General features: G+C 42.9%; 1 long non-coding RNA gene across 1 annotated transcript; it reads left to right on the top strand.

Annotated features, from left to right (window-relative positions):
• The first annotated feature begins 15535 nt into the window (after positions 1-15535).
• On the top strand, positions 15536-17168 carry LOC146868060 (uncharacterized). The gene is made up of 4 exons (XR_014966177.1): positions 15536-15659; positions 15759-15825; positions 15916-15940; positions 16255-17168. It is a non-coding gene; the product is annotated as an uncharacterized LOC146868060 (long non-coding RNA).
• Positions 17169-19768: the final 2600 nt, after the last annotated feature.

Genomic DNA, 19768 nt, shown 5'->3' with positions numbered 1-19768 from the left:
GTGACTTGTATTTAAATTTGGGGATGTACTGGAGGCTTGTGTTTTGACCCACCAACTGACAGTTTGCCATGGAAGAAGGGCGGTGATGGCCCGAAACGCGTCGCAAGTGACTGTCGTATGTTTGAGGTGTCAGCAGCTCCTTATTGGGACTATGTCTCCAGCGAGTGCTTCCCGCAAAAACGCAAACCTTAATTTTCATGTATTCCGGCCCGCCAGCTCGAGGGAGAGCACCACCGCGATACCCCTGCGGGTCCGGTGCTGTTTATTGGGACAGCTGATTCCGTGAGCTGGTGATTGCCTGGTAATGGGGAGCTGTGTTACACTCGAACATTGAACAAGAACTCATGTTTTAATTTGTTGGAATGGCTTAAACAGATCCACATGGATTATTTAACTTTGAAATAAAACTTCCAGTCCCACAATCCTTTTGTCACGGCGTTTGTACTCTGCCGGCCCACATGGGCGTGACTTGTATTTAAATTTGGGGATGTACTGGAGGCTTGTGTTTTGACCCACCAACCGACAGTTTGCCATGGAAGAAGGGCGGTGATGGCCCGAAACGCGTCGCAAGTAACTGTCGTATGTTTGAGGTGTCAGCAGCTCCTTATTGGAACTATGTCTCCAGCGAGTGCTTCCCGCAAAAAGGCAAACCTTAATTTTCATGTATTCCGGCCCGCCAGGTCGAGGGAGAGCACCACCGCGATACCCCTGCGGGTCCGGTGCTGTTTATTGGGACAGCTGATTCCGTGAGCTGGTGATTGCCTGGTAATGGGGAGCTGTGTTACACTCGAACATTGAACAAGAACTCATGTTTTAATTTGTTGGAATGGCTTAAACAGATCCACATGGATTATTTAACTTTGAAATAAAACTTCCAGTCCCACAATCCTTTTGTCACGGCGTTTGTACTCTGCCGGCCCACATGGGCGTGACTTGTATTTAAATTTGGGGATGTACTGGAGGCTTGTGTTTTGACCCACCAACCGACAGTTTGCCATGGAAGAAGGGCGGTGATGGCCCGAAACGCGTCGCAAGTGACTGTCGTATGTTTGAGGTGTCAGCAGCTCCTTATTGGAACTATGTCTCCAGCGAGTGCTTCCCGCAAAAAGGCAAACCTTAATTTTTATATATATTTATATATATATATATATATATATATATATATATATATTATATATATATATTACCTACTGGCGGTCGCCAGTAGGTAGTTATAGTTAGGACCACGTTTCCATAGGAAAACCTCAACATTCTATTTTGAATAACTTTGGCGCCGGTCGACGAATCCTCGCGAATTTCTCAAAATAGGTGGGGCGCTACGCTCCGCTCCTACCCTGAAAGTCTCGGGGGGATCCGTCAAGCGGGGGCTGAGATAAAAGGGGGGTCCCAAAACGCGTTTTTCCCATGCATTTTTCCATAGGACCTTTAGAACGAGCTACAGCCCGAATGGCTGAACAGAATTACTCAAAATTTGGCAGAGAGGTAGTCCCTAGGTCAAGGAAGTGCCTTTTGTAGGTTTGGTGTAAATCTGTTCAGTATATATATATATATATATATATATATATATATATATATATAGTTGAACTTTGCTTACATATAGAAACTTACCTTCACAATATTCTTGTCCACAATATTATTTCTCCAAAATGTTGTCTAAACATCATAAAAGAAACCAAACTCAGCACACATGAAGGAAATTAAAAGGCCAAGCTATGGAATAACAGTTTAGCTATACCACAATCTGCATTCATAAATTACGGTGCACAACATGCTGAGATCTCAGAGAGACCTGTATTATACTACCTCTCTCATTTTGTTCATTACTGATATCTGTTGTGATTAAATTGCAGGTACTGGTGGGGCATGTGAAGGACCCCTCTGTCTTATAAAATAGGAGAGCTGTCACTATGACTTTTCCAAGGATTCTCGAACTTTTTGTGCCAACATTGGCTTTCACTGGTCAATCAACTGTTTTTATCCTATGTAGATACATAGTGAAAGTAGTAAGATGAACAAGTGGTTAAAATATTTCCAAACTAATGAGCTCACCTATCAGGATGTATAAATTGCTGGTACTTTGTTTTCCCATGGGGTTTCTGAGATCTTGCAGGGGCGGCCTGGTGCAGTATTAGTAGCAACATGCCTGACCTGCAAATGCTGCTTAAATTCCAGGGTGGATTCACATTGGGGCATGCACGGAGAATATGTGGTACCGCTGCTCGGAGGCTGCAAAGTTTGTAATGGATACAAACAACAAATACGCCTCTACATCAAAGCTAAAGAATACAACCAATGCTTTTTCTGTGCAAGGACGCCCCCGACCCCAGCAAAAAGATATCCAATCACAGAGCAGTGTAGCAGTAAAGCGTAAATACTGTCAAGTAAAATGAATAACACTTCTAACGGGCAATAGCTGAAGCAGACTTGCCCAAAGACCCTCTCTGTCTATATTTGTTTATTCCTTACAAAAGCTCTGGCAGAAGCAAAGATGTCTCTAGCTAGATCTAAAAATACACATGCCTAATTTGCATAATGTATACACCTATATCTACCCCTGCTTATAAGGGAGTTTATAAGAGAGTCACAAATAATCATGTGTGAGTTATGAAAGGGCAATTCATAGCATAAAAGGCAAGCCCACTGTCAAAAGTATGCAATATAGGTCTACGTCTGTGCAGAATGTCCACCTAGTAGGAACGCAAACAAAATGTGTACGTTACAAGGGCGCTTGATAGTGTAAAATGCAACATCTGCAACAACATCTGCCTACCCCTGTGCGAGTTTTGAATAATATTACCTTTGATTACATTGTTACAACTGACACAATTCAAGCATGGATAGTCCTATACTGTGAAACTGTGGTGGTGCAACAATGAAAAAATAACCAATGATGCCTCTTGGAGCTCTATTTCCAAGGTACAGAGGATGTCTCGCTCACAGCAATTACGTTGAAAGCTCAGCCTCAGGGTCTGCAAAGCAACAATCGCTGGTCAACTGAGGGAACAGGAGATTCCACTTATTGCACAAAAGGACCTCATGCACACACACACAAAAAGTGTGGAAAGACAATACCAACTCATTACTTTCGTGATGACACACACATACACATGAAAAATCTAAAGGCTTTAGGTGCACAGATTGAGGCTCACAGGTAAAGAGGCCTCTCGGGAGCCTGTGTTCCGCCTGACAACACAGGTTCCTATGGGAAAATGAGGGGTGTGCGAAAAACTCTGCACCCTGTCACAGGCACCCCATGATGCCTGCCACACTGTTCAGGGTTTTACTGGGGGGTCCCTTAGGTACCCCCTCGACCCCCAACTGGAGGCCGCAGGATGAAAGGGGCCCTGCTAGGGGCCCCAAAAGTCACTTTCCAACAGCCTTTTTGTATCGGACAGGCTGACTCGGAAAAGGCTGTTGGAAACTGACATCATAATCGCTCGTTCTGAAACGCAGTCCGTAGAGCTGTACGTTGCGTGTCCGACCGACACGGATTCTCTGAGAACCGTCCGGAACTGATTCATAAAGACCATATGGTTTATAAACCGACCAAGATCATCATAATCAGTTGGTCAATTGTAAACCATCCGAGTTGGTCGTAAGGGTACCGACACGGTCTAGGAGATTCCGACTGTCGGGAGGAGGCTTTCTGCCCGACATCGTAATCAGCCCCCTAATAACAGTATGCAAGGTCTACCTGGAGCCAATAAGAAAAGGCAATTGTCCTGCTATTGACAGCTTTAGCTCTCTGCTATAGACAGCACTGGAACAAATACTTTAACCTATACTTAGAAGGTGCTTTGAATAACCCCCTTTCTCATCATTAAAATCCTTTCATGTCTATTTTAATTGCCTTCTCCTGAATAAATACCCTTTCTCGCCATTATTTGATTGTCTTGCTGTAGGTCAATTAGCTTTAATTATGCCTTTGATTGCTTGCATCATTCTACTCCAGAAAACCAGGGACGTATTTGTCATTTTGCTTTTTTTCTGTGCCAGGTGAGCTTTAGAACGCAGTAAGAGTGCATGTCCTACACATTTTCTCCGTCTTTTTTTCTCTCTGGTGCACTTTTTCTTCCACTTATACATTTCCCTCTCTACCATTCTCTCCCACCTCAAATCCTGGGTCTCCAGTCATCTTTGGATCTTCCCCAAACCCTCAGTTCTTACCCCTTCCCTCTGCAGCTGGCACCAAGCACTGCTGTGTCTCTGTAGCATACTCTCCCTCTCCCCTTTCTGCCAGTTTCACACTCAGACGCGGTCCATGCAGGTAACAGCGGTGGGACTGTGGGGCCGTGTGAGGGGGGATTCCGAGGGACGATGCCCAGCGAAAATTAATTAATCATGTATTTTCCCAGGACATCATCCCTCGGAATCTCCCCGTACACGGCTCCACCGCCCCACCGCTGTTACCTGCACGGACCGCCGCTGTTCACACTGCCCACTGTCCACTGCCTACCGGCTCTGTCAGCTCTTGTAGAATTTGCCAAAATTGGCAAAGCCAATAATAGCAGCCAGCCATCTTGAAATTATATTTTCTGCACTTCCAAGTTGACTGTCATGTTGCAGGCACACACAACGTACATTGAGACATGCGCGCGCACACACAAAGCATGGAAAATATGTTGTTTGCTTTTACCTTCTTTTACCAGATCCATGAGTACTGTGATGAATGCTTCTTCACTCACTTGACTGTAATGCTCTGTTGTGGAAAATTCAGGATTATGGGTGCCAGAATTCTGCCCAGACTGCTGCTGTTGTCTCTTTCCACTCCACAATTTCATGTAAACGCAGAGTGACTGATTGTCCAGTGACTCTTGAAAACTAGTAAACAGACACCATACTGGAACAACATAATGTGAGTTGTTTATTTTCTGCCAGCTGGCCATTCCCAGGAAGTTAAAGTCTCTCTCACTTTTTATGGGGCAGGGATCAATTACCTTCCCCATCACAACCTTGATTTCAGCACACTTATTTTCAAGATTGACTCTCCAGCAGGTACAGAGAGTACTGAAGAAAAAGCAGAGCCTGCACAATTCACTGTCAGTCAGAAAAGCAGGACCTCATTATGCCACATGGTGTTTGTCATGATCTGTGACTGGCACTTACATATTTGTGCTTGTGTAAGTGGATACTCCGAAATGGCTGACAGTGTACACTTTCAGAAGCGAGAAGTGATGAAGGTGTCCATGGAGTTTTAGCACCGCTACGAGAGAGGATTTGCGGCACAGCAGGATGCTCTGTATAATGCCCTAGAAGTTCAATGAAGGCAACTATATGTTCCATGAGGCCACAGGACCACCACAAGAGCTGCAGGTGGTACTGGCCATCTTGAAACCACAGAGTATACGTTCCTCGTGGTCCAGAGTGTCCTTGCTTGAGATACACATCTGCTGCAGCTGGCCCCTTTTTGACAGATTATTGAAAACTTTGCAGATTTTTGTGATACTCTGAGTCAACAAAAGGCTGAACAGAAAATGTAGAAGTACTCTAGGAATCTATGTATATTTAGGGATTTGGGCATATATTTCTTAATTTCAGAACTCATGACTTGAGAATTATGAGCTCAGATATTGTTCACCTTGTTCCATGAAGCTGACACCTGGTAGAGAGTCTTTGGCTGCCAGCTGGACCAGAGACCCAGGTTTTCATAGGCCTTGACTGCTAGAGGTATGGGTGAACCCTTCCAGTAGCCACATTGCTGTTGACACATAAAGGACCTATACATAAAGTGCCTTCTGGAATTAGCTCCGGGAAGGGGGAAAAAGCCTGAGGGCAATAAACCTCTGTGACGACTTATGGACGCAGTTGGAACTTTGAGGTAAGATACAAGGCTGAGGACTCAACCAATAGGAGATAATTGGAGATTCTGGAAGGAGCCAATGAAAGACCGGAGCACTGGAATCGCTGGAACATACTGCAAATTAACAGTAAAAAATGGTAGAGTCCTGGATTGGATTGGATTGGATTGGATATGGTTTTTGTAGAGGGCGATAGCTACCCGCAGGCATCCTAGCGCTTAACCAAGTACAGGTGTGTGGGCGGGTCAATTTTATCTGCTGAAGAGAAAGGTTTTTAGTTTTTTCCGGAAGTGCCGAAGGTTGGGTTCTGAACGAGTAGAGATTGGGAGGGAGTTCCAGAGCCTTGCCGCATTTGTTCAGAACATTCTTCCTCCACTCCTTTCTCTTTTGAACCTGGGTCTGATGACTTGAAAGGTATGAGTCGACCTAAGCTGTCTGTTGGGGTGGTAGGGGGTAATCAGGGTATGGTTCAGGATTGCTCCTTTCCTCCAGTAGGCACGGTGGGCAATGCACATGTTTTTAAAATTGATCCTGTCTTTTACTGGCAGCCAGTGGAGGGCTTTTAGTTCAGATTTCACTGATTGGCGGCGGGGAATGCGCAGAAGCGTGATGGCAGCGCAGTTTTGGATCACCTGGAGTCTTTTCAAGGTTGATTCAGGGGCGCCTAGATAAAGGGCGTTTCCGAAATCCAGCCCGAAGAGGATTAGGCCCTGGACCATGATCTGTCTGGCCTTGTAGGGGAGAAGCGGTAGGATTTTTCGGATGAGTCTTATAATGCCCATGCAGGTGGCAGATAATTTGTTTGCCTGGTGTCCGAAGGATAATGTGCTGTCAAGCCAAATTCCTAAGTTCTTGATGGTGTTCCTGGCTGGGGGTGCTTGGCCTAGATCTGGTGGCCACAGAGACTCAATGGATTTTTGAGGGGAGTTACCCAGTACCATTAACTCTGTTTTGTCGCCATTTAGTTTCAGGTAAGACTGACTCATCCAGGTACTTACTGCTTCCATGCAGCCTCTGAGATCATTAGGACATGAAGAAGGATGATTTAGGGTAACCACCAGTTGCGTGTCATCCGCGTAGGACACGACTTGGACGCCGAAAGGGCGAATTATTTCTGCGAGGGGTTGCATGTATATGTTAAACAGTGTGGGGCTCAGGGACGAACCCTGGCGAACCCCACAACTGAGTGGTTTACTGGGCGAGGTGGTATCGCCTTTGCAGACTCGGAAAGAGCATTCTGACAGAAATGATCGTAGCCAGGCCGCCGCTGTAGATGTTATCCCTAGTTCTGAGATTCTGTGAAGCAGGATGTCGTGATTCACAGTGTCGAAGGCGGCACTGAGGTCCAATAAGATAATGGCCGCAGTGCCGCCCTGATCCACGATCATTCTTGGAGCAGGAGCCAAGGAAGGACTAGAGCCCTGGAACACACCACAGGAGACCTGGAGCATTCCAACTCAAGGAGAGAATGAAAATCCCTTCCTTATATAGGCCCAGGGCACATCAAAGGAAGTTAGACCACCTTATTGGATTGGGAACGAACCACCACCAAAAAGAATACAGGCAGACTGGCTGTTGGAAATATAGAATAAAATGAGATAATGCAGTAGAATGCTGGAGATTTCATTTGTATCTAATATCTTTCATACAGGACTGTTATCAACTTGAGTAGTAAACCCTGTAGAGTCTGAGACTGAAGTAGAACCAACCTCAGAACCAGAACTCCACAAAGATTCATCATTGTTGCTAGAAATAGTTGCCTCTGTCACAAAATGACTTGAAGAACCAAGCCCACCCACAAAACCAGAGGTTTAAGGTATATGCTCTGTGTCAGCATCGAAACAACTTGCATTGTCAATGTGATCAGCATACCTTTCAAAACATTTCTCTTTAGTTTCTTGAATTTTCCTTGCTTGTTCAGATGAAACAAAAAAAATCACATCATGCACATTTAAAATATATACAAAAATACATAACAATAATTAAAGAATGATATTTTAAACAACTATGGCTCTGATTACAATGTCGGTTGGAGTTGGCTCCGACCGACACTGTTTTGTCGAGGGAACTGCCCATCCATAGGTCGGCCGGTTCAGAACACCTGAATACGATGCGACCGCACATGGTGCGGTCGCAAACTTCCATTTCTCTATGGTAGCTTGTGCGGTGGATGGAAAACGCCCTCAACAGAAGCTCCCATTGATAAAAGGAAGTTGGTGAAAATCCCTGCACCGTGTGCTGGGATTTTCAGGGGGCCAAGATGCAGAGGGCTAGGGGCCCTGCTAAGGGCCCAAATGTCGCTTTCTGACAGCTTTTCCATGTCGGAAAGGCTGACATGGAAAGGCTGTCGGAAACCGACATCATAAAACAGACAACAAAAACGCCGTTCTTAAGGGATTATGAAGAGCTTCCAACCAACTAACAGGCTCCATGAGCCCGTCGGAAGGTGACAGTCGGTCCCTCCGACTGCTGCCTCTGACTGCATGCATCCTAATGCGTTGGTGGGACTGCAACAGTACATGCGGATTGGACCGCAACCTACAAGCTGTCGGTTGTGGTCTGAACCGCATCATAATGAGGCACTATATTTTTGTAAACGACATTAATGACTTAGATATTTAAAAAATCTACATTACTTACCTTAAAATCGACATACGTGACACTGATATTCTTGCACGCGATAGTTCCATATCACGATATTTTGGTGACAATATTTTGGTATGATCATATTTTAACTTTGATATTTTGTCTGAGTTCCAACTGTTTTCAGCTCTCACACTTAAAGGCATTCTCGACAGAGAGTCCGCTCTGGCGTTCTTATCCCCCAGAAGGCATTTAATGCAGAAATTATATTCCTTTAGCCTTGACAAAACTGTCATAATCTGACAGATGCCTTCCCTGTTCCGTTGCCATAGTGCATGTACATTAACAGCTTATGGTCCGTGAAAATATAAAATTGCTCATAGGATATTTTCAAATTTTTCCAAGGCTCATGAATAGGCTAATGCTTCCTCCAATATTGTACTACAATTAGTTTCAGTAGCTGTAAGTGAATAGGAAGCTAAGGCAATGGTATGTTTCGTTTATTAACCAACTGGAATAAAATGGCACCTAACCCCAGTTGGCTTGCATCAACTATTAGAAAGCAGGGTTTCCCAGCACTAAAAGCAGATAGAACCAGAAGTAATTAGTGATTTGATCTTCAAAAAGGCTTTATTAGCCTTTTGTGACCAGACAAAATGTTGCTGTTTTTTAGGTCTCGCACCTGCGTTGCAGGGCGTGGCTCTGTTCGTGCAGCGAGAGACCTCTTGTACGGGGTTTCAAAACGGAGCCAGGAATCGCATACGCTCGTGTGTGTGCTTTTCCTTTTGTGCCCCGCTATTGGCCTTTGCGTGCGTGTTTTTTACCAAGAGAGCCCGCAATAGGCCAAAGGTGGGCACATTGCTCCACCCATGGCCTATTGGTGTATATTACGTGCACCAAAGGCCATGTGGTTTCAATTATCGTGCCCAGGCATGGGCGCGATAATCGAAACCAGATGTTTCGCTGTGGCGCGCACGCACCATTCGCGGACGTGTTTTTTTTTTTTGCGATCGCTTTCACTTCCGCTCAATGCAGCCGCACACTTCCCTGCTGCTGTCCTGCTTCCAGGAGACCCCCCCACCTTGGGGACTTCTAACTGTGGCAATGGAGTGCGTGGTGTCACTCCGGGCAGGGACATTTAAACCACCATGCAGGGCCCCATTTTACACCTTATCTACCCCCATTTCCCTTAACATCCCATATTCGCACAGAAGGGGAAGTTAAAAATACGTAAAACGATCTGTGAAGCTGCGAACTGCTCAACTTCGCGCACCACTCCTTGTAAGATTCAGATGAAAACGATGACAAAGCACATAAGACTACAATTACCAGAATGCGTTGTGGTGTCAAATGAAAAAGCCCATGAGAGAGAGCAAGGTGCCCTGATGACATAAAATTAGGTAACTAACACACTTTGGGGCATATCAACAACAACCGGCGATAATCATCGCTGAGCGCACTTAGCGCCAGGATAATTATCGCCGGCTAGCGCCGATTTTTATCGCTGAGATAGCGTGCTATTAGCAACGCTTATCTCATCAGCGATAAAAATCCTGGCGCTAACTGGCTAACGTGAGATTATCGCTGGAAACCCAGCGATAATCTCACGTTAGCTTGTTGATAGGGACTCACAAACTTAGCCATGATATCCTCCTTCCATAGGATATCATGGCTAAGTTAGTCCTGAAGCAGGTGTTAGGAAAGTAGCGATAACAGGTGTTATCGCTACTTTTCCTGACGCTATGCTTCATAGCGTTAGGCTTGCTGATAGGAGAAATGTCACTTAGCGACATTTCTCCTGTCATGCCAGGTCAGGAACGCCCACTTTGCATCTCATTAGAGATGCAAAGCTGGGCGTTAGAAATCCTGACGCTAAAGCAAGGTTTCACGCGTTAGCGTGACCTTGCTGATTAGGCGATAAAATTATCGCCGCTTTTCGGCCGAAAGCGGCCGCAAAAGCAGCGATAATTTTTTATCGCCTGCTTGTTGATATGCCCCTTTGTTCCTAAGGATTTCTCACCCACATTATCACTGTAATCTTCTCCGAGGCATTTTTCTTGATGCACTACACACTCCAAAATGCTTTTTTCTGTAAATCAGAAACACAAATGGGGTGCGAGAATGAAGGCTGTAGAACCTGTGCTCGTGTTTAGCGGTGGCAGTGCATGTGTATGTATAGGGTGTGCAAACATGTTTGAAGGTGTATTGTGTGCAGGTACAGGCAGAATTGGACAAGCGCTCTTGTGTGTGAACGTACCCGGTGTGTGCAGGTGGACACGTTTAGTGCTACTTTACATATTTCTGCAGGTGGCCAGTGGCGCAACAATAGCCTCCGCGGTGCAGGGGCAAACTCCAGGCCACCCCCCTCCATCACTGTACAGGGGTGGCGGGCCCCTGCCCTGACAGATCCTGACTGGACCTGGAGTATGAGGCCCTCAAGTTTCCGTATGCGACTGCAAGTGGCTATGTTTGGGGGCGTGCATTTGTAAGGAAGTTGGGGGAAGAGGGTCACAGTTTTTCCAAAGGACAAATATGTGGCTCTTGAAGGGATGAAAGAGGGTACAGTTACGAAAAACAATGCCATTGGCAAAAGATTAGACACAGACACCATCTTACGTTGTCACGGTCGTTCCTGAGTGATGCGACCCTTACTCTGTGCTCTTGTAAGCACCGCCTGTCAACAGGTTCGAGGACCTCTTTGCTAAGCATGGCCACCGCGGAGGCCCACCCACACCGCTGGAGGTCCCCAGGCCACCTTCCGGTCAGAAGACTGGGAAGGCGAGGGTGTACTGTCCGAGACCTAACTCGATGCAGCTGGGGCAGTAGATGCCTACCCTGCTGGCTGGCCTTCACGCGCACAGGTGCAGGGATTCCCAGAAGCCTTATCACCCTGTATCCTTCCAGCCACGCCTCTGCTCAAGGTTGACAATCTGTCGCATGAAGTCACAGAAGCAGAATGTGGAAGTTTGAGGTCAGTATGAGTGACATGACTAACTAAAGGGATCTCTGTGCTCGAACGTTTAAAAATGCAGTGCTTTGCATAATCAGGGAATGAATGCGTAATAGAAATTTAAACCGAAGATGAGGCCCTTGGCTCCTGCCCCTCCTCCCCCTCAGCCGAAGGATGCGGGGGCCCTGCAGCAGGGAAGCAACAACCTCTGGCTGCAGCAAGAAATCACTTGGCATTGAAGAAAGAAGTCACAGCCGCATCACTCCAGACTAAGCTTTAGCCATCTGTCTCACCAGCGGATTAAACATCCGGCGCACGACTGACAACATTTCGATACTAGTGCTGCTAGTCACACGGTCAACAACAATGATCCTAAGACGCTTTGCCACTGCGAGGAAGAAGCTGTCAACAGTGCAGGGCGTGCAGTGGCCAGTGGGTTCCCAGCTATTTCTGTATTTTTGCTGCTAAACTATGGCAAGGGGCTCCATTCCCCAAAGTCTCATGACACGTTTGCTACCCACTGCTGTCAGGTGAGCTAGGTCACACTGTCTATTATTTGATTTCTGGGATTAGGGATCCTGCAAGTGTGTGGTTATTAACAACTCAGAATCTTCCACTTAAAGACTTTGCTGTTCGCTGACTGATGATCATTAAACCAGTTTTGTGTGTGTGTGTATATATATATATAATTCACTTAAAAAACCATAGGTTTCACACAAGTTATAGTTAGCTGTACATTTCACTCGTAAAAAACCAATGAAATTCCACGTTATGGTTAGATCAGGTAACTATAACTTGCGCGACCGCAATGCACTGCTGATGACGTCACATATTGCATCACTTATGACATGGTCAGTGACATCACTCATGACATCACTGATGACATCACTGATGACGTCATCCATGTGATAAATTAGTGCATCTTCTCACACCCTTTGATATACTCAATCAAAATTTCAGACGTCTATTCTCAAAACCATAGATACTCCAATACCAATAACTACATACCCACTCATTGACTATTAGATCTACACACACATCCACTCACTCACCTGCACAGTCACTCATACTTACAGTCACTCAGTACAGGACTATCATATGCATTTATACACCTATATACACACCACCAATCATCCATAGAGGTACTCTCACACCTAGTCAGTCATGCAAATAATTAATCACACTCCCATTTACTCACCTATGCAGTTATACACACACAAGTTCACTTACTCATAAAAATAGTACCACATTCTTACGCTCTTATACAATCACTGATACAAGCACACACTCATCCATACTGCCACTCTCACAATCACACACTCTCATATATACCCACTTATATACTCTTACACACATATATACTGCCTTTCACATATGTAGTTACTCACACATGTACCACTGAGATATACATTCAATTACTAACACACCCATACATGCACTCACCCAACCATACAGTCCATCACAGATGCACTCTTAAAACCATGCACCCATAGAATCACCCACTCACACATGTATGCACAGAGTCACACACACCCCACCCACACAAACACTCAGGCACCCAAACAGATACTCAGACAACCAATCAATGACCCATAGAGACACTCATATAGCTATTCACAAAAACATGCAGCCGCTTATACACCAACAGACAGACAGATACAAACATTCACACAGTTTAGTCACTAGTCTGCAGTAAGATACGTTTAATGACTCACTTATACAGTCAGTCACGCACCTACTAAATCATCCATTCACATACTTATACACCCACTCATTCTTCCATAGGTTTTTCCCTATATATATATTAAACATATTCAAAATTTATAGAAACACACACTCAATGTATGACGTCATCATTGATGTCATCAGTGATGTCATTTCAGATGTCATCAGTGATGTCATCAGTGATGTCACTGACCATGTCATGAGTGATGTAATATGTGACGTCATCAGCAGTGCATTGCGGGGGCGCGAGTTATAGTTAGCTGAACTAACTATAACAGGGGAATTTCTAGGGTTTTGTACGAGGGAAATGTCCAGCTAACTATAACGCCTCTGAAACCTATGGTTTTTTCTGTGAATATATATATATTTATATATATATATATATACAGTATATGTTAAGTCCCTTATAGCGCTTAGGAAAAAAAAGAGGGGATATGAAATAGAAAGCAAGAGAAAGTAGAAGGGAGTAGAACGAAGAGGGGGGGATTTAGGATCATGTAAGAGATTGCCACTTGCACCCTGAGAGTATAGATCTAGTTTCAACAACAAAAGACATGAGGATTTGTTGTTAGAAGTAACATTGAGTATGCTATTACCCACAGTTCTAAAAAACAGCTCCATGCCCACCATGTATGATAGGAAATGTTATTGTACTTTTTCGAATTGAAGAGTATGGTCTTTATACCAATAGAAAGCTGAGTGAATGAGAATGCAATCCCAGCTAGATAAAGAGTCTACCAAAGACCTGTCAGAAAAGGCTACTATTCCCAATGTGACTATCAAATGAGTGTGGGGCAATTTAATATTAAAAATTTTAGACAGTGTGGACTCAATATCTGTACTTATTTACAATAAAATAGTAAGTCGTCCACGTCACCTATAGGATGGTCACAGTGCTAGCAATTATCAGTGGTGAGAGCCCTTGTTTCTGTAAACTCTCAGGGGTCCATTAAGATCTATAAGCAGGCCAGAGTGTAAATTGTGGTGCAAAAGAGAGCCCCCAATATTGCCCCATGAAGGAACGGGTTCAGTATTATATTTAGTACAAGAATCCTCCCATACCCACTGAATCTGAGCCATCTCCTGTTCGGAATTCTTTTGTAAGGTTCTGTAAATTATTGAAGAAGTATGAGTCTGGGAAAACAGTTTCTCAAGAAAATGTAAGCAGTCCACCCAGTGCAGGTGTCTGGTGTATCTTAAGTGACTTATGGAAATCTAATGGCTGCAGGCTGAATCTGTCATTTCAAATAGCAAACGATTTAGGGTTATAAGGTTTAACAATGTCTCTAAAACTGAGAATATGGACGAAGGCCCATTCTCTCCAGAAGGACAAGATAGGATCTAATTTTATGGCTTTTTTAAACGGTAAGGAGGCAAATTCTGAGCCCTTAATCCTTTGAAGGAAATACTTGCCCCTGTATTTTATAGCTAAAAATAAGTCCTAATATTCTGCAAGAAATTAGAAAAAGTTGTTTAGTTGCTACTAAGTGAAGGGGGATTTTCCAGATCTGATTCGATATCAACCCATGCTGGACGGATGTTTGGGTGGCGCCACCTGATGGCTTGTCTTTGGTAGGTTTAAGGTTCCCCAGAATGTATTTGTATATAATTTCCACAATTAAATCTTCGCACTCTTACACCTCCATAGAAAAGATTATAACATTGCATTGGTTGACTGATGAAAATAAGTGGAAAAGCTCACTGGAAACATGCTCAAGAAAAAATTTATTTGTGGAGCAAGCATCATTTTAACCATTTCAACCTGACCCCACCATTTGATAAATATTAGGGACCAAACGTCACTTAGTTCGTTGATTTGGGCCTGTAAAGTTTTCTCTATATCGATCCTGGTAGCTTCTACTAAGGCTGCAAATTCAAGACTAAGATATTTCAGTCTAATCGGTTGCAACATTTAAATTACATTTGGTGGCTATATGAGGTGGAAAAAGGACATTAAAAGGGAACATTCCATTTTTTTCTTTGATTAAAGAGTATCCAGAGACATCAACATAAGTTGCAATGATCTTAGGAATTTACGGGATAGCTGTGTCAAGATCACAACATTGTCAGCATAGGCTGCAAAGGTTTGGAAGCCACTCTTGAAAGGAATACCCTTAATTTATCATTAATCCTTATGGAGTGGGGCGCTAGGTGGTGCGCACGCAGAAAGGCCGCACTGCCGTGAGGCTCCTGCAGCCCAAAACGAGTGTAACAATCTTTGTTCATTTAGTATCTGTAAAACCTTATTTCTCTTCCTATACTCTTTCCATGGTTTTTCCCACATGTATATTGATTACATCCCTTCACACAGCCCTTTTCGTGCGGAACCCATTTTCGGTATTTTTTAGTGTGGTATTTTATTTCGGTGTAGTTTTTGAAATAGTAGTGATACCGAGTATTTATGGAGTTCTTGTAAGTTTCCCATTTCAAGATGGCGCAGATTTAGTTGTTAGAATCGTGAGATATAGTCCGTTTTTCATTATGTTGCCTTATATGGTAGCCTTATATGGTAGACGCTGGAGGCAGTGTGAATATTGCCACGGGAGAACCAGTTGAGTATATTCAAGTTTCCAGTTTATGAACACCGGAAGGTCCAGGTGAAGGTGAGCAGGAGATCTACACAGCAGTATACCTGCTTGACTGGTTAATGTGCAAACGGGGACGGTAACTCGTTTTTAAAAATGTTCGTTTTCTTTTTGTAGTCATACAGTTCCACGTTGCGAATCTACCAGGCGGTATCCATACACGTTTACCAGCTTGAATTTGAAGGTTAGTTTTGGCTTCACTGAAGTTGGGGTCTTAGAACTTTATGATTTCACAATTGTTCAGTAACTACAGTCATGTTTAATTGCGTTTCAGAAAGTTCATAGCACAGATTTACCAGGTATGTTTTACGTATTATCTTATGGTCATTCACCGATTCTTGTACAATCCTCGGTACACGACAAGTTCTCAACATCAACACACAGGGTGATTGGTTTTTCTAAAAGGGTTTTCGATTCTGAAACGCCACATTTCTTGTTTTTTACCCTTTATTGTCATTCTTGGTTTCTATTATTAACTATTTGAAAGAGAAAGACATGATATGGAATGTTCATGAGAGTAATGTTACCTCTAAAAAATTTTTTTGGGGTGTTGACAACGGTAGTTTCCTGCACGAGTACACTAAAATGTTCATATCATTTATATTGTTTTTAGATCATTTCCCCTGAAGAAGGGCCGCAGAAAGGCCCGAAATGCATTGGGCAAGCATGAATATGATCAGGAACAAGATTATTGTATTTCTGTAAATGAACATGTCATAAATTTGTGATTGCAACAATAATAAAATGTCATTGAATATTTGAGCAATTTACAACAAATTGTTTTACTATGAATTGTAATATGATGAATAGAAAAATTACAGTCATTATTATTATTTTTTTTTTAAACCAGCCAGCATTAGCTAATTGGGTAGGGTGTCATATTGAGCCCACGCCCCTGTTGGCGCTCCTAGGATTTGTTAAACCATTAAAAGCGGCATGGCGTAAATATGTGGCACTTGCACTGCTTCTGGCAAAGAGGCGTGTGGCATGCTGCTGGGGCAGAGGGCGGGCGCCTAAGTTCAAGGACTGGATAGACGATCTAGTGTATTGTCAGGAACAACTCACTACATATGCAGAACTGTTGCCGAGCACCTCCAGACCCAGAGATAACTGGGGACCCCCGTGGACGACCTCCACAACAGTGTAAGAGGAGCTGGTTTGCCGGAAAGGTTCTGGGTTCCCGCAATATTAGTGGGGCTATGCTATTTGGAATGTAATATGCCGAGGCTGGGATGACCGGGAGTGCCTGGAATTGGGTTCTGCTGGGGGTGATGGAACGATGACGCCCTGAAACGGGACCGTGCTGAGTGCAGCTAATGCTCTTCCGTTCACTATGACTGTGTGTAATGCTTTCACCTACTGTAAGATGCCTTTCAATATATGTGTACATGCCTTCTTATTTTCTTATAGATGACGAAATGAAGTTATGCCATTGATGTGCTACTGCTGTGCCAAGCTTGCTGTGATGTGTATGACATGTCTGTTTGGTTTATTTTTTAAACTAATAAACAGAATTTACAAAATAAATTAATCCTTATGGAGTGTAGGAAGGGGTTCAATTAAAAGCAAGAAAATTAGAGGGGATTTAAATGCCGATGTTTGTTATTAAATAATAAAAAAACTTTTACAAAAAAAAAAAGAAAATGAGAGGGGACAAAGGGCATCTTTGTCTGGTACCCTGTTACGAAGAAAAAGTATCTGATAATTGACCGTCAAGCTTTATACAAGCCAATGGTTTCTCATAAACCGCCATGACCATTCGTATAACCAAAACTGAACTTCTCCAGTGCTGACCGTAGGAAAGTCCAATAAACCTTATCAAAGCCCATAGTTGAAGAAGGAATGTGATTACCTTAGTGTATATTTTATAGTCAGTATTAAGTAAAGAAGTAGGGATGCCATTTTTCATCTCTAATGGCTTTTTACCCTCATTTGGTATCACCACTATATGAGCCTCCGAAGTAAAACTAGAAAATTTGCTTGACATTTCAACGTTTTTGAAAAAAGCAGACAAATCGGATAATAGTATGTGTTGAAAGCTAACATAAAAAGAGGCAGGGCAGCCTTCTGGACCCGGAGTATTTTTCATTTTAAGAAAGATAATAGCTTTAGTAATTTTGTTTTCTGCGAGTTTAGGTGGAGGAATATCAGGAAAGCTCTACACACCTCTAAATTAGTGTTATTACCAGTATGAGGGGGGTTATATGGTTCAGTATAAAAATCTTGAAAGCCTGCTACTATTTTTCAATGTTCTGTTTTTATCATACCATTACCGTCTTTAATAGCTGGGATATTTATAGATTTTGTTTTGCATCCTTAAGTGTTAACATGAGGAGTCTACCCACTTTATTACATTCCAGAAGATTTTTAGCCTTTGCTTTTGAAGAGGATATCGTCTCACCCGTCATATTCTCTCTCATAGCGTCCCATACTGGTGTCATTCTTATTAAAGAAGTGGTCTAAAGATTGGGCAATTTAGTCTTTAGAATCTTGATAGGAGAGTAAGTCATGATTCATTCTACATGAACATGATTTTGACTTTTGGACGGATAGATTCATGGTTAGTGTGATGCATGCATTGTCCGAAATGAGTATCAGCTCAATAGAGGGATAAATGGGTGAGTGGACAAAGTTTTTAATAATGAAGAACTAGTCAATTCTGGACAGGGTATTGTGAGTGTGTGAATAGAAGCTGAAATCACTTCCCATCAATTGTGAAGTCTCCAGATGTCAACCAGTTCTTTATCCTCAGTTTATGTATGATGCTGTCTATTAGAACGATTAGGTCTGTAGTGCTGGGATTCTGTCTAGAGTAGTGTTATTTGGAAGATTAAAATCTTCTGCCAGAATAAGTCTACTGTCCTTGGGAAGTTCATGTAATTTAGGATTTAGAGAAAACCAGAAAGAGCGGTTGTCTGCTGTTGGAGCATATATTTAAAAAAAACCCCATCTTTTTTGATCTTAGATAGGAGCCATCTACCCTGATCATCATGTGCAAGAATATTAACTAAGCACCTGGCTTGTTTAGAACCCGGGGTAAAAACTCAATGTTCTTATTTGGTGCTGGGAGCATGCACTATCAAAAATCCAGTTATGTTGTATACTAAGAGCCACTTCCTGCACATCATTGGTGTCCTGGTGGAGAATAATATCACTCTTCAATTTCCAACAGTAATCCAAGACCTTCTTCTGTATGATTGTTTGATTAAGACCTTTTGTGTTAATGGAAATTATTTTAAGTGGTGTGGAAACCATCAGTCAAACAACATTTCAAAACAGCATGGCATTCACAGAGGGTGAACCTCCAGAGAAGGAGTTGAGAATGGGAAAATTAGAAAAGAGAACAGAGTGTAAAAGAAAAGGAGAGCAAAAGACAAAGAAGGACAAGTAACACATTATCATATAGTACAATTGCACAGCACTTTGAAAAACATTTCCAAAACACTACTACATATCCCAAACTATCCCCAACTCACTCTGCTAACTCTCTCCCACCCCCAACAAAGAAAAAGGGATCATGTAGGCCTCTAAAACAGGAACTCGGTCCAAAGAAAGGTCTCTGGACCTGAGCAGCATAGTGGTTATAAAAAAAGATTCTTTGAAGTGCTAAAAAATACCAACAAAAACCCATCTAAAACATGATATCTAATCAGCAAGAGGAGCCTTATAGGTATACTATTGCACACCAGCAGAGTATTTTTTTCGAGCTTAAAGGTTAAAAACCTGTATAGACAAGAGCTGGCTACATCATGAGACTCAGGAATTCATACAGGATAAAAACTTGGATTCAGGAACTGTGCACTCAAGTATGAAATTAAGCTGGTATAAGACACTGTAAATATGAGTCACATTGAATACAATTATATTTTTGTAACTGACTGATACCTTATCTAAAATTATCTGAACAAAGATAAGAGGTGAAATTTATAATAAAAGGTTATCCAATCTGTGTTAGTCAAGGTGTAACTTCTAGCCTGAACCAATAAAATGGAGAAAAAATAAGTGAGTCATACTGGAGTCCATCAAATTCTTAACAAAACCTTAAGATCTCTGGGTTCATAATAAATGTGTGAGTGGCCTTCTTGGAAAGTCTTCATCCTTGCTGGGCTTATAAAGGAAAAAGTGAT

Source organism: Triturus cristatus, chromosome 1_2 (assembly GCF_964204655.1).
Source record: "Triturus cristatus chromosome 1_2, aTriCri1.1, whole genome shotgun sequence".
Classification (NCBI taxonomy): Eukaryota; Metazoa; Chordata; class Amphibia; order Caudata; family Salamandridae; genus Triturus; species Triturus cristatus.
This window is presented reverse-complemented; position numbering and strand designations above follow the sequence as displayed.